Source organism: Canis lupus, chromosome 9 (genome assembly GCF_048164855.1).
Source record: "Canis lupus baileyi chromosome 9, mCanLup2.hap1, whole genome shotgun sequence".
In the NCBI taxonomy this organism is placed as follows: Eukaryota; Metazoa; Chordata; class Mammalia; order Carnivora; family Canidae; genus Canis; species Canis lupus.
Genome location: NC_132846.1, coordinates 10,021,295 through 10,037,684, shown reverse-complemented (window position 1 = coordinate 10,037,684; position 16,390 = coordinate 10,021,295). Strand labels below are relative to the sequence as shown.

Below are 16,390 nucleotides of genomic sequence, written 5' to 3'. Positions count from 1 at the left end.
AAGTAGAAAAATGAATGTTCTTCACAGCTTTTGAAGGCTCTTACACAACAAAGGAAAAAGATTCATTCAGGAGACTACCTTGGGGAATAATACAGCAGGATTCACAAAGGAGAAGGTTTTACCCCATTTCAGTTCTGAACAGTTTTTGTTTCCCAAACAGAACTCTTTCATCATTCTGAAGAATCCAGATCCAAAGCAGTCAGCCAAAGAAGAAATTTAAAAGTCCATGATCAATATTAGGTTTAGATGTAAAATAGTATGTACCCATAGTTCAGTAAATTTAGTAACTGGGAAATGTTCAAAAGAACATGCCCTGTATTTGTCTTTTGAGCCTTAGTAAGAGAGTTAAACCCCAAAACCCAATGAGATAGAATAGAATGTCAGCATGATTCAGATAGTAGTACAAAGGATCCATTTTTAAAGCACTATCAAGAACTCTGGAACTGGGACACCTGGGTGGGTCAGTGGTGAAGCGTCTGCCTTCAGCTCAGGGGGTGATGAGGTGGGATTGAGTTCTGAGTCCCATATTGGGCTCCCTGAAGGGAGTCTGCTTCTCCCTCTGCCTGTGTTACTGCCTCACTCTGTATCTCTCATGAATAAATAAATAAAATATCTTTTTTAAAAAAAGAGCTCTGGAATTTATCCCCTTCTGCCATTTTCTTGGCCTCAAAGTTACCCTGTCATAAGAATCTCCATTATGACAGGTGTCCAAGCTGAATACCATGGAATCAGTTTCAGTTCTTCCATTTGTCAAGTGGCCCTGAGTCCTAGACATTATTTGAGATATCTCTGTAATCTAACCTCATCTCTCTCTTGCCACCATTACCTTAGAACAAATCTTTACCATCTCTCCCATAGTTTGTCACCAGAGTTTCTCAACAATCTTTTTTTCTAATCTATCTTTAATGTTGCCATTATTGTCTTTCTTAAACAAAATCTGATAACATCTCTCCCTTGGCTTTAAAAAAGCTTAACAGAAAAAAAGTGAACTAACACTCTCCACAGTAAATAAATCAGGTTCAAATTCCCTAGCATAACATGTTCTTCATGGACTCACCCTAACCCACTCTCAAGCTTCTTTTTTGTAAAGGTTTCTCCTGTGAGTTCCTTTCCCCAGCTACATAGAAGGGGTACGGGTCCTCAAAACATCCACTGCCCTTTCATGCCTCTCTGAGTTTTTAATACAGGCTTGTTTGTTTGGTTGGTTGGTTTGCTTTTGTTTTTGTAATGCAATATGATGTAGTGAGAATAAAATGACCTTGGAACAAGATTTGGTCCACAATTCCAGGCCTACCACTAATTAGTTGCTAATAGCCTGCATTAGTCCAAGTCTTAAATTCTTCAGCTATAAAATGGGAGTAATAACATCCTCTTATCAGGAATATTGAGTGAAATAATATATGTGGACTGACCTAATAGAATTGCCTATGTGTAGGGCATCTGGGTGGCTCAGTTAGTTAAATGTCTAACTCTTGATTTCAGCTCAGGTCATAATCTCAGGGTCATGAACTCAAGCCCTGTGTTGGGTCCTGCACTGGACATGGAGCCGCTTAAGATTCTCTCTGTTCCTCTGGCCCTCCCTGCCCGTCTTAAAAAATTGAATTGCCTAAGTGTATTAGGCATTTATGTAGTTTGACTTCCTATATTTCTCACAAAATTTGAGTTAAATGAAACAAAACAAAACAAAACAAAACAAAAAAAAAAAGAAAGAAGGAAAAAAACTAAAGAAAAAGGAAATTCTCATTGTAAACCAAAGGGGAGAGGCCAATGGAAGCCAAGGGCAAGAATAAGGGTTGGCCTTGGGAGTACATGGAGTTGAACACTTAAACACTGTGAGGATCCTTATTTCCACCTCATATTTCTGTTTTCTGGGCACATCTGTTATTTTCTCTTGGATGCTTTTGTGGTTCAGTTTAAATGGGAGGACATGGATTACTGTAACTCCTAAATTATACATGCTTTATTCCGGACAAGTAAAAACTTTGTTGTGCAAATGCCCGGAGAATTCTTTTATCCATCTGGGTTAGGTAGTACCAAAAAAGGGCAGCACACGCTACCCTGCAGTAGTTGGTGTGGGGAAGTGTTACTTTTTAGAAACACCACTTGCAGGTGATACCATGGGTGTGTCACACATTTGTAAATATTCTTTTTCACTCCTCTTCTTCTCCAACTGTTTATTTATGCTATATCTTCAATATCAAGTTAAAATAACATCTCCTCTGAGATGCTTTGTTTTAGTGTTTTTCAATGCCCAGCCGTTTTCTTATATCACCATTGAACCCCATAGCACTTCCCAGAACACTCAAGTAAAAAAACAGTCACTCTACAAAATGTCTGTGTCACACTTGAGACAGTAAGCACCTTGAAGGCAAATGTGTCATCTTGTTTATCTTTCTGTCTCAGACACCTGGGTAGTTCCTGGTTCATAGTCATTCTTAATTCATATTTGTTGAATTGACACATCAATGGTATGTGTGCACCTAGTAGCTCTGCTGCCTTTTCTCAAAGAGCTATATCTCCCCTTTGATTTTAAAGTCAGAAGAAGAGGTTATAGTGTTTCACCAGTGATATTAATCACTCTTGTTGCTTAGAACAGTGATACTGATCATATTGCTGCTTAGAAAAAATAGACTTATGGCATAAAAATCAAATGGATTTTCCTTAAAACTACTTTCTTTATATCTCCTCCTTACCTTATTCAATGATACTACTGTTATTTCATCATGAAGGTTTGAAATCTTGGAGTCATATTTGATTAGAGCTTTTTCTTTATTCCTTATGTCAATTAGATTCCATCTGATTTTTCCCTAAAACTTCATCCCATTTCCTATATTTACTTTTATTTTCCTCACCAGCATGTATTTGTTATATTCCTCTGTATGTATAGCACAGCTCTGGGCTATAAAATACAAAAGAGTGGGGAATTCCAAGGAGTTCACAGTCTGGTTGTTTAATTATAAATCTTAGTATGTGGTGGCATATACCTAGACTGAACCTTTACTTCCCTTCCAGGAATGTTTCAATATCATGCCTTTCTCATAATATCCTCTTTTATGTACATACAGACATAGCCTCCTTCCAGAGCACATTGCTCTCCTCCTTAAGAAATCGTCGCAGGCTCAGGGCGCCTGGGTGGCTCAGTCAGGTGACTGTTTGACTCTTGTTTAGGCTCAGGTCATGATCTTGGGGAGGTAAGATTGAGCCCCATGTCAGGTTCTGTGTTCAGCCCAGTATCTGCTTCTCTCTCCCCTTTCCTCTCCCTACTCTCTCTCCTTCTGTCTCTCAAATAAATAAAGTCTATAAAAACAAATATTCATAGGCTTCCAGTTTTCTATCTCAAGCCTAAACTCTTATACCTGGCATTCTAGGACCATTTTTAATCTTCTAGTCCACCTGTTCCTCTCCTCTCCTCACACATTTCTCTCTACTACTTGATCTTGGTCTTCTCCTTTCTTCAGAGGTCACCTCACTTACTCTAGCCTACTTTCACTTCCTAGTGTACTCACTGATCACTTTTCTTTTTCCTGTGATGCCCTGCTGACTCCCTCAGCCAATCTGTACATACCTGGTTTCTTTCCAGGTAACTTTCTGGAACCATTTTCACATTCTGATATTTCATTAGAAGTCCATATCACAACATTTAGCTCTTGAATCCTTACTGTCCTGTATCACTCAAGAATTAATTTCTTCATTAGTTCTATCTAAATAATGAATTCCTTGACCAAGAGGACTAAGACTCATACTTCACTGTCTCCAGTATACTCAAATAGTTCACCTGCTATGAACTGAGCACCTGTAGGCTGATAATCTTTGACCCAAAGCTTGACTTCTGTGGATTTAACTTCAGCTCAACTTTTCAAATTGTATTTCCTTAATGTAATATAAAATTTGGTCCAAGAGCATAGGAAATGAAAAACCCAAATCAAGTTAAATATTCATTCTCTTGATTCTCTTATAGATTATCCTGATGATGTTACAAAAGCTAAGACAGAAATTCTCCTGCCTCATCACTACAGTTACCACATACCTTGTGGTTGAATTTTTATTGTTCTTCTACTGCTTCTAAATTTCTGTCATGGGACGCCTGGGTGGCTCAGCAATTGAGTGTCTGCTTTCGGCTCACGTTGTGATCTCGGGATCTGGGATCGAGTCATGCATTGGGATCAAGTCCTGCATTGGGCTCCCGGCGAGGAGTCTGCTTCTCCCTCTGCCTGTGTCTCTGCTTCTCTCTCTCAGTCTGTGTCTCTCATGAATAAATAAATAAATTTTTTAAAAAATTTGTCATATACATTTTTAGTCCTTTATATATGTGTTAGCTGATCTCAGGGATGGAAGTGATTTTGTTATTGTTACTGTATTTTTAAAAAATCTTAATATTAAAATAGGCTTGCTCAAATTGTGAAAGTAATATCTGTTTATTGTAACAAGTCCAAGTACACACACACACACACACACACACACACATATATATATATCAAAAGGAATATATATTTATAATAACTTCTTAGTCTCTCCCATCTCTTTCTTTTAAGGCTACCTCTCTCCCTCTCTAATTTTTCCAACTCATTTTCCCTCCTTTCCCCTATAATCCTCGTCACTATTTCTTAGAGAGGGTGACAAAACATGAGAGACTCCTAAATCTGAGAAATGAACAAAGGGTAGTGGAAGGGGAAGCGGGCAGGGGGATGGGGTGACTGGGTGATGGGCACTGAGGGGGGCACTTGATGGGATGAGCACTGGGTGTCATACTATATGTTGGCAAATTGAACTTCAATTAAAAAAATTATTAAAGAAAAAAGGCAGCTTTTCTCCCTCTCAGTAAAAGTAGAAACAGTTATGATTCCTTCCACACCCATCTCTGTGCTTATACAAATATGTTCAGATATTTATGCATATTTGCATGTGTATGCACATGCATATATGTATATACAAATAGATGAAACTTTTTCCTTTTTTTGTTTTTTCCCTTTTAATAAAATGAAATCACATATACACATTGCTCTACAATTTCACTTTTCCCCCTTAATCATAAAACATGAACACATTCCAGATTAGCACACAGACCTAATGCATTCTCTTATTCGTTTTAATAACTGCATATTATGGACAAACCACAATTTAATCACTTACTCTCCAGGGATAACCATTCAAATTGTTTATAATTTTTTGTCTTTATGAAAGAAAATGCTATTGTTTATAGGTCCATACATATTGGTAATTATGTTTCTGTGGAAAGATTTCTCATTTTTCTATCACAGGTAACTCGTAGGATTGCTAGGTGTAATGTTGTGATTTGTAATAAGAAATATATACATATTTCTTAGATAGATAGATAGATGATAGATAGATAGATAGATATTTGACCCCATTTCTGGACAGAGTTCCTAATACCCTTGGAATTTCCTGTGACAAGAGCCATAAGGATGTCTTTTTTTTCTTATTCATCTAGATTTTATTTTAATACTTATCCATTTTTTTCAAAATCAGAATAGTATTTTATATTATTTAATGATTCTATACTCAGTACAAAACAATTTTAATAAAAGGAAAAATTTTTTGATGTCTTTTGTTATATTAATGAGGTGACTTGTGGAAAGCCCTTAGGTAATCCAAGGATGGGAGCTGGTTGCTGGGGGACAAACCATTTGATTAGAGGGTTGAAAATTGCTGTACCCCCACACCCACATCTACTTGCCAGCCCCCCCCCAATATCTAGGGAGAGAAGAAGGGCAAGAAGTTGAATCAATCACCAATGGCCAGTTTGTTAATGAATCATACCTATGCCATGAAACCTTCATAAAAACTTGAAAGAACAGTTTTGGGGGAATTTTCCAGTTGGTGAACACATGGAGGTGTGGGGAGAGTAGTATGCCTTGAGAAAGCCTATAGAAGCTTTTCAACCCTTTCCCCATACCTTGCTTTATGCATCTCTTCGATCTGGCTGTTCCTGTGTTATACCGTTTATAATAAACTGGTGATATAGGAAGTAACATGTTTCTGCAGTTCTGCGAGCTGCTCTAACATATTAATTAAACCCAAGGAGTAGATTGTTGGAAACTAACCATTTCATCAGAAGTTCAGGTAAAAACTTGGACTTTGAATTAGCATCCTGAGTTGGAGGGTATCAGAACCTCCAGTTTGTAACTAGTTTGTCAGAAGCACAGGCAACAGTTGGGTTTGTGATTGGCATTTGAAGTGGAGTAGAGAGGGTGTCTTGTGGGACTGAGCCCTCAAAGTGTGGAATCTGACACTATCTCTTGGTAGATAGTGTCCATCAGAATTGAATTGAATTCTCAGTTCCCCCAACCCCCAACAAACACATTGAAATTGGGTCCAGGAACCTAAAGATTAGGTTAAAGTATATATATATATATATATATATATATATATATATATATATATATATATATTTAATGTTACCATACCAAGTTACTATTCTAAGAAGGATTCCAATGATTTATGCATGTCATAAAGTACGTACTACGTGCTATTTGCTGCTATATTCCTGTAACTGCCAGTGGATTCGATTTTATTATTTTAAGAGAATTTCATGATTTAGGACCTAAAACTCAATGCTATTATAGTGGTTCCCTGGTGATGAATTGGTGCTCCTAGACTTAAAACTGCAAAGGGATTGTGAAGAAGTCATGTATCTTATTAATAAGAGGCACTTTCTTTTGTTAGTTTAGAAAAACATACATATTGGTAACTTTCTCTTGAGAGCATTTAGGATTCTCTAACTTTTACCATAAATCTTAATGGAATCTTATGACGTAAGATACAAAGTGTTCAAACCATTAGAGGAAGGAAGTCTTATGTTAGCTCAGTATGAATCTGAGACCTGATGAAATCCTCTGACAACTAATTTCACATGTGATTCTTCTCATTGTGTTCCCATAGAGGTGAAGCCCTGTCCAGTAAGGTTGGTTATCCCAGTTAGTATTTCCAACAGCTTTGTATCATGGCAGCAAGTTTGTGACACATGCTCCTAGCTAGGATTGTTAGGAAATTTCTAGGAAAAAATAGTGAATTTTATTTCTCCAAATACAAAGTGGGAATGACCACATTTACCTTCCACCTAAGACATGTAGGGATTTCCAAAACCATTGAGCTGGTTTTGTGGTCCCCTGATAAAAAATGATATGTAAACAGAAAACATATTGTTAAGAGCACTGAAAAGACTGGTGAAAATCCTGCACATATTTTCTATGTACTTCCTCTAAAATAGTAAAATATATGTAAAATGTCATATTAAAATAACAATTTTGAAAGTGATTAAAATAAATATTTATATTATATTTATTATTAAATCTAACATAATTGTGATTATTAAATGTAATTGATGGTTATTAATACATTTAATAAGGCATTAAAATAATAAGGATAGTTACTACTGATACTGGCTCAAGCAGAAATATAATGACATGGAAAAATAAAGTATGCCCTAAAAATAACAAAAAAGAATTAGTCAGAAATAATTTTTTAGCTTTTAAAAACCTCTCATAGAAAAAAAAAACCCTCTCATAGTAAAACTTTAATCGAAAGTGTTAATATTCCAGGGCACCTGGGTGGCTCAGTGATTGAGCATCTGCCTTGCGCTCAGGGTATGATCCCCAGGTCCCAGAATCCTGTCCCGCATCAGGCTCCCTGCAGGGAGCCTGCTTCTCCCTCTGCCTATGTTTCTGTTTCTCTCAGAATAAATAAATAACAACTTTTTAAAAAGTGTTAATGGCCATGGCTATTGCTAAACATCTTACAATGGATAGGAAAGTCTCACACAACAAAAATAATTACCCAGCCTCAAAATGTCGGTTTCCAACAGCGGTTAGGAAATGCTGGCCTAGAGTAGGGGATGCTATGGTGTGATGCATATAGGCAGTTTGAGGTCAAGACGAGAAGCATTAAGGTGGTTAGGTCCTAAAGGAATTTTATTATATATTTGGAGCTTATGACACAGAATGTACCTAGAGATGTAGTTTTGGCCTCAATGCTGACTCCTTCTTCATTGAGAAACCACATACTGCCTTCCATGACACTGGAGTCTTTAATCCCTCTATCTGTCTTCTTTCTAGACTTCTCCTTTCTATCTCCATTCCCACATATGCTGGGGTGTTTCCAGGAGCACTGCCCTTGACCTGCTGATTTTATCACTTCACACGTTCTCCCTGACTGACGTCATTACTTTTCATCAACTCATTTACTGCAAATAGGTGAAAACTAGTTTGGTAGAGTAGTTAAGAACATGGATGCTAGAACCAGGGATTAAAGTCCTGGTTCCAATATGTGGAATCTGTGTGAGTTTTGGCAAGTTTTTGTAAAATGGCAGCAATAATAGTACTAATCTTATAAGGTTGTAGGGAGGAATAAATTGAGCAAATATCACGGAACACTTAGAGCACTTAGTAAATTCTATGTCCACACCAGACTTTCCAGAATTTCTAGGCTCATATGACTAAATTGCTGAATTTTTTTTCTATCTGAATGTCTTATCAACTTCTAAAATGGACCATATCCAGAAGTGAACTCCTCTGCTTTGCTCCCTTCCCCAGTAATGCTATAAATAAACTTTTATTCCTTTATTGATGTTTCAACTATTAAGGAGAAAAAAAAAAAAAACTAGTAAGGAGACCTAGGAGAGTCCCCAGATGGTCTGCTTTCCTCGTGTCTCATCAGATCAACTGTCAAATTCTGTTGGTTTTATCTGCTATATACTTCTTGAAACCATCCCCTTTCCTCCATCCCACTATTACAGAGCTATTAAGTCAGCCTTTTGTATTAGCGATCAAGCAGCAGCATTCTAACTAATCCCTGACTCTAGTATTGTGCCTTCTAATCATTCCTCCACATACCCGCTGGAGTGATCAGCACTTCAGTGGCTCTTCATGACCCATAAAATAAAATCGAAGCTACTTACCAAGTCATATAAGGTTCTGCTATAACTGAACCCTGCTTTATTTACAACTTCATTACTTGCCAGTCTCTATCCTAAATCATGATAAAGGATACAACTCAAAGGATAGAGTGGTTCTACTTTTCTCATACTTCCTCTGCCAGAAATGGACCGTTTTGCTTAACTAACTTGTACTTATCCTTGATCCCTCACAAAACATAATTTTTCTGTCATCCTATCACATCCTGCTATTGAGCTTCTCCCACTTCTCTTTAAAGTGAATGGCAATTTACTCCTTCAGGAAAGAGGCTAGATTTATTTTTTTAAATATTTTATTTATTCATGATAGAGGCAGAGACAGAAGCAGAGGGAGAAGCAAGCTCTCTGCAGGGAGCCTGATGGGGGACTCTATCCCAGGACACTGAGATCACGCCCTGAACTGAAGGCAGATGCTCAAACACTGAGCCACCCAGGTGCTTCAAAAGGCTAGATTTATATATCACAAAATCCTAGCATGTAGTGTAGAGCCTAGCACAAAGTAGATTCTTAGGACATGTTTGTTGGATAAATGTCTAATTGGAGTCATCACTAGGTACATGATGATTAATAACAAAGAAGTGAGTGAAATAACTTGGCGGACTAAAAAAAGATGGGGAAAGAAACATACAACCATGGAAAAAGCAGCACTTAAGGAAGGTGATAATGAGGAAAAGGCAACATGCAACCTTGAGGAAAAAGTCATCTGAGAAATAGGATAATATCCTTAAAAGAGTAATGACAGGGAAACCAAAGGAAGATAGAGTTCCAAAAGAGGAAATGATCAACCATACCAAATGCCACAGGAAGATATAGAAATGGCCTGTAAAGTACCCATGAGATTAGGCAATTCCTGAAATAGTTAAAATATAATGGTGTACACAGAAGCTAATTGATGTGCATTTAGAAATAAGTGAAAGGTAAGGTTACAAAGAAATAAAGAATAAGTTGCCTTTAAATATGAGGCAACAAAATTAAAATGAAACAGACAAACTCAATTATTCTTACATGCATCTTTAATTCTATTAAGTGGTAAATATTTTTATAATGGTAATCAGTAGTCATATGGATTATTATCTCTAAAACTTTCCATACGTGACTAAACCTTCTCCACCACTGTCTTATTTGAGAGCTCTAAACTTTTCTTTCTCAATATCATTTAACATTGTTTGATCCAATCTCCAGAGTCTCACTCTGTACTCCAATCCATTCTCCATAAAACATCCAGAATTATTGCCTTTAAAACATCAAAAGTTAATTTGTCATTCCCAAATTTTAAAATCTCCAATGGTTGCAAGATAGTCTATAGGATATTATCTAAATTTGTAATTTTGCACGTGGAGCATGCAAAATTGGCCTCTATCTGCCCTTCTGGACTCAATTCTAACCACTTAGGTTACTCCCCACTCTCTGCTGACAGTTTGGCTCAGACACTCCAGATACACGAAACATTTTCATTACTCAGTGTCTCTATGCATGCTGTGCCCTCACTTGGCTAACTTGTGCTAATCTCCCAAAATTTAGTACAAATATCACTTCTTTTAGGAAGTTTCCAGAGCTTCCCCAGATGGAGCTAATTGTTTACACCTCTCTACTCCAAGCACCTTGTTTTGCAACACAGAATGTTTATTTGCCCTTTTAGAAACATCCTCTATAGAACTTGTGGTCCTAGAGCATCGACAGAGCTCACTGCCTGATAAGCACCCATTTCTTGACTGTATAAATGAATGTACGAGTGGGTACAAGCTGCTAGAATCAAGGATACAAAAAGTTGTTTCTATGTGTCTGAAACTGTTAGATATGTAAAATATTTTATAGCCTTATAATTTTTATTAGATTGCTTCCCTACTTTAAAAAAAGAATTCTAACTTTAGTTGCAGTGTGTGTGTAAATCTTCATGGTGTAGCCGGACTGTCTGTTCCTATGTCTCTGACCATAAACCCAGAAAGTGGTGTCGCTTATCAATCAATGAAGAAAAGTGCCAGTCTCGAAGTGCTGACTCTGCTTGAAGGAGGGCAGCCAGACTGACAGTACCCGTTACAGGATTCAGAATGTTCATTTAATCTCAGGAAAGTCTTTGAGATGAGGGTATAAATGAATAGAATAAGAAAAATTTGAACTAGAAAAAGCAGAGTAGTCCAGGTTTTAAATCACAGCATCCAACCATATGGTAAAGATAATGATTAATTATTTATATTTTCCAACAGAAGGTATATGTTTAGAAATATAGCATAAAAAATGTTGTTTGCCATAAAACTTCCTGTTCACTTGGGATTTGTAGAAGGTGAACAGATATCTGAATATTCATAAGTGTTCTTTACCTGTTTAAACAAATTTGATAACTTTCCATGGAGCAAATTCTCTGAATCAGTTCAAGTCTACTTCTTGGAATCAACATAATAGAAATAATAAATCTTCAAATATCAAGATTTTGTTATTTAATTTTTTTAAAAAAGATTTTGCTATTTACAATGAGAATTCAAAATAGAAAATTTACTGTGCTGGGTTATGAATTGGAGGCTCTTTCGATATTTTTGTCCTGTGGGAGATTAGCCTCATGCTAGATTGATGCAGAGCTTAGGAGCAAACCCCAAATCTTAGTGCCTTCTATTGGGTTCCTAGGGCTTCTCGACTGTTGTGTGGCTCAGTGCTCTCAGCCCTGACTCTAGAAAACATATGAAGGAGGCCTCTAGTGCCATTGGCAGTGTTGCCCAGTTCTTTGGAGAAATTTGATAAAAAAATTTCTAGTTATTTTAAGACATCAAAATAATATAATTCTCAGTATTCTAATGTATTTAGTTCTCGTTAGCATTTTTTTTGCAGTCCTTCTGAAGGAACATAACATAGGTTCAGCTGTTATTTTTGTAACAGTCAGATGAATCTGTGCCTTCAAAGTTCTACAAAAACCTGCTGAGTAGAGACAAAAATGAACATTGTTACTGTTTTTATGTTTATATCTTTACTGTATTTGTACACTATATGGGTCTATGTTAAGGCATCTCTGCAATAATCAAGATCTATTCAATGTAATGTCTTATCTCCCTTTACTATCTCTCAAAATATCCCTATAAACTCTTACTTGTGTCAGGATTTATCTCAAAACTCCCTAAGGAGGGTCCTGTATAGTACAGTCATTGTTCCCAAACCATGAGCTCCTAGTCCCTAGAAACAGGACATAGAGTGTTGTCAAGGGGCAGTGGGTTGAATTTCTTAGGTTATTAGTAGATGGAACAAAAAAGTCTCCTATTCATTTAATACACAAGTTTATTTCTTTGTGTCACATGGTAGCCCTTACAACAACCAATAAGATAGGATATAGTTCATGGCCATTTGAACAGATGAGGAAATTGGGACACAGAAAAGTTCACTAACTTGCCCAAAGTAATTGAGGTAGTAAATACTGGATGTTAATGTAGCCTGGTTTGAACACAGGCCATCTTAATTCGATTCCATGTCTCTATATAGATACTATTAGATCTGTAAAAATGAAATGTAAGTGTTTCTGAATTATTGGAAGTTTTCACTGTCATCTTTGGATATCACAAAATATTTACCATACCCAAAAAGTAAAAGTCTGGTATAGGTATCTCTGAATTCCTAAAGATGTCTGTAATAGCTTCAAAGTACTTTCTGAGTGGCCCTCCCTACTGCTGTCATCAGGCACCATATCACATGTGCAAAATAAAATTCATAAGACAAGCCTGAGTATTTTCTAATTCTCAGGGAAATTGTCAGCTGAGCCTTAACAATACTGAGGAATGATAGAAATGGCCAAATTACAGTGCTACATGAAGACACATTAGATTGGATCAAACATGAGGTCTCCCTTAGTGTCTGATGTCTCCCCTCACTATTAAATTTAGAGAGCATAAAAACATAACGCTTAAGTCAGACACTTGCCAGGACCTGCATGGATTCTTATTGCTCATGCTTCTATTTTTTTCTAATGCCCTTTATCTCTTTTTTTGTGTGTGTGACTCTTCATCTTTCAACATAATTCTGGGGGAAATTTCACTTTGATTTGCATTTCCGTCTTTTTCTAAATATAAAACATCCTGATCTCTTTGGAGGAAAGGTGCTATAGGACTGTAATATAGGGATAGACTAAAATTAGAAATATCATCACATTAACATCTTTTTCCCAATAGTTTGGTACTTTTGACAATGTACTATTTTAGTGAATCATGGGGTTTCACAGTGATTGTAAATTAAAGCTTTCCTTATGAAGACTGAAAATATGCCTGACTTGGTAAATTCTCTACTTTCTGAGAACTCCATTTAAGGGAATCAATGTTCATGGTCTCTTTTTTTTTTTAACCTTAATATGTTATGCATACTAGAAAAGATTTAAGTGTAAACAGCAGGCAACTTCACTCTGCCAGGTAAATCACAACAAACTTTTGGACCATTAGCTTAAACTAATGTTTTTAGACATGGACTTTGTTTCAGATCTAAGGAACTGAGGCATTGCAGACAAGTCCATGCTTTTTTTCCCCATTCTCCCCAAGATCTTGCATCTTACGTGGCAACTGAAGAACTGAAGCTCTCTACTTTCTACTACGTCTTGTCATTTAAAGTGGACATCACATAGATCATGCAGGACATTTTTTCTGCATGTGTATGTTTGTTTTTCTGCCTGCTTGAAGTAATCAATTTTACTTAAAATCAGCAATACATTCTTTGACTTTCAAACTTCCAAATTAGCATTTGGAAACATAAAATTGTTTATTGGCCTGCTTTGCAGGATAAATAAATGTCTGTTCAGCCCCATTAGTTTTAAACCCATGATTTAGGATTCTTTTAAATGTGCTAAAATTAACAAGACTTAACTCTGTGGGTACAGAAAATGACAATACGAAATAATAAGTCATGCTGAGAATTGGACATTTGACAGGATTTCAATTTTAATCTGGCCTCCCAGTTTGGGTTATCCTTCCTTTGTGGCAACAGATCAGAAAATATTTGCTTGTCAATAAATGTAGGCAGTTGCTACACCACAGCAGACCTGGGTAAGCCTGAAATTTAGAAGGTAATGCCAAGCCAGAAGAATAGCTGGAAAGAATATGGTTTGATTTTCTAAACCACCGAGTGATTTGGTAATTGTAGTTTATATTGGCAACTGAATTCAAGATGTCACAGTTTAGTACATGGCTAAGGTCAGTTATTACTTCATTATAATTATCCAGGGGCATCATTATACTATTTTTGATTGAGTTTTTTCTTCTAAGAGCTAAAAAATTATAAATCTTTTCCAATCTGTATTATAGGCATATTTATATTAAGTCACCTAAAAGAAAATACTAATTTGAATTCCTATTATGTGGAATTTAAAGCAATTCACAGTAAAGTAAGCTTGGATTCTCTATGTGAATTATCTTAAACAAGTGTGTAGAGAAAATTCATAATATAATTAATAATTTTAGAGAAATGTTTGCCTAATTAAGAGAATAAATCACTTCCAAGACCTTTACAATTACCATTTACATTCAGCCAATTAATTTAATAATTAGAACTCCTTTTTTATCTATTTGTTAATATTAAACCATTTGGAATCACTATTTCAAAACTATAGGTCTTTCTTTAAAATATCTTTATTTTTGAACAGATTATATAGGATATTTCTATTTATAGAAATATCACATTGTATAAATACTCCATTTGACTGAATTAGCAGATTTTTATCAGTGTTACATAGCTAATTTCTCTCATCAGTTTGGATAACTATTAAAAGTGATTGCCAATAAATAGTCTGTGGTATGAAGGGAATGAGTTTTTTCAGAGCAGAGAGTTCACAAATATGATTTTAATCAGTAGTGTAAAAGATTTTTTTTACCAACTACTTCAGTACCATTTCTAGCAATTGGCAAAACTGACTAGCAGTAGATTATCTTAGAACACTTCTTAGAAGTGTATATTCTGGAGCCAGAGAGCCTGGGTTCAAATTCTGACCCATGCTGTCACCTTTTGGTTACTTTGTCTTAGCTCTGTTGGTTGGGCCCACACCTATTTCTGCTAGGAATGCAAAGTCCCTGAAAGTGTCCCTGTTCCAGAAATATTTACTACTACCTAGAGAACCCCATCTTATTTAAACTTAGCTATAATTTTTCTGACCTTTAAACTTCCAAGTTAGTATAAAATTATTTATTGGTTCATTTTACACTACAAAATAAGTGTCTTTTTAGTCAGTCCTGATGGTTTAGGAATCTACTGCTATTAGCTTTGTGCATCTAGACTCCTATAACTGAGTTTTCTTGTCTATAAAATGAGGTATATGGGGTGCCTGAGTGGCTCACTCGGTTGAGCATCTGGCTCTTGATTTCACTCAGGTCACAATCTCAGGATGGTGAGATCAAGCCCTGCATTGAACTCTATGCTCAGTGTGGAATCTGCTTGAGATTCTCTCCTTCTCCCTCTGTTTCTCCCTGCCTTTTTCATAAATAAATAATAAAATCTTATAAAATGAGGAATATAGTAGACCTAATACATATTATAAATTGGAAATAGTATTTTGATATTTTGTTTTCCTTTTTAAAAATGTCTTAATTTTAAAAAATGTCTTAATTCTTGTGTAACAGAATTGTGAGGGGGCCATAGGTAGTCAAAGGCAGAAAGAAAAATATTAAAGACTGGACTTCAGAAATTTGAAGTTAGGAGATCACCTCCTGAACAGCCACAATTTGTATAGTGGCCAATTTCAAATATAAAGATTAAATAATATAATCATGCTTCAAATATAGAAATATTTTCACTTTGTTAATTAAAATTTTAAAAATTCTATAACATTATTATTCAATGTTTATTAATAATACTTATTTAAAATATTGATTATTCTAATAACATATTTACTAGAAGACATACAAGCATATTTTAAATCATTCAAAAAGAAAGAGATTAAAGACATTTAGGCTATGAGTATAGTGTGTTTGTTTATCATATTCAGTCTTTGAAATTGGATACATCACACATTATATATAATAAATCTCAGTTAAGCCAAATATAGCATTTACTTAATCAGAGTAGCTTATGTTCCAACCATTCAGAGGTAAATGAATTTTAATATTTTGTAAATTCAAAACAGTGAGATTCCATATTTAAAAATATATATGTACATATAAATTTATATGTATGTATGTACATAAATACACATATATAATATACATATATATTTATAGTTAAAATTTCATAAGACAATTGTGATTGAGGTAGTGAGAAATAGAGCAAAAAAAGAAAGTCTAGCTTTTATTTTATTGTCAGATATAAAAAAGCATAACTGACCAAGTTTTCTTCTTTGATGGTATTTTCTATATGCTTAGCTTTTGGATACTATGTCCTTTTATTACATTTTTTTGTGTTTGCTTGGCCTTTTCTTTTTCTGGTTCTGTTGGGTTGTCCATAATCCTTTTTGCTGAGAAAGAGATGTCTCTGGAAATACTGTGATTCCCACAGAATTTCATGACAATAACT

The 16,390-nt window shown here is 35.5% G+C and overlaps 1 long non-coding RNA gene across 4 annotated transcripts in view; it reads left to right on the top strand.

Moving 5' to 3' along the window:
- LOC140639762 (uncharacterized) overlaps positions 1 to 16,390 on the top strand; it is a 309,354-nt gene that overhangs the window by 286,535 nt on the left and 6,429 nt on the right. Inside the window, exon 9 of one of the 4 annotated variants that reach the window (XR_012036385.1) lies at positions 3,959 to 4,277. The exons of the other annotated variants lie outside the window; for them this stretch is intronic. This is a non-coding gene — a long non-coding RNA (uncharacterized lncRNA). Of the gene's footprint in view, positions 1 to 3,958; positions 4,278 to 16,390 lie in introns of those variants that run through there. 4 annotated transcript variants of the gene reach the window in all.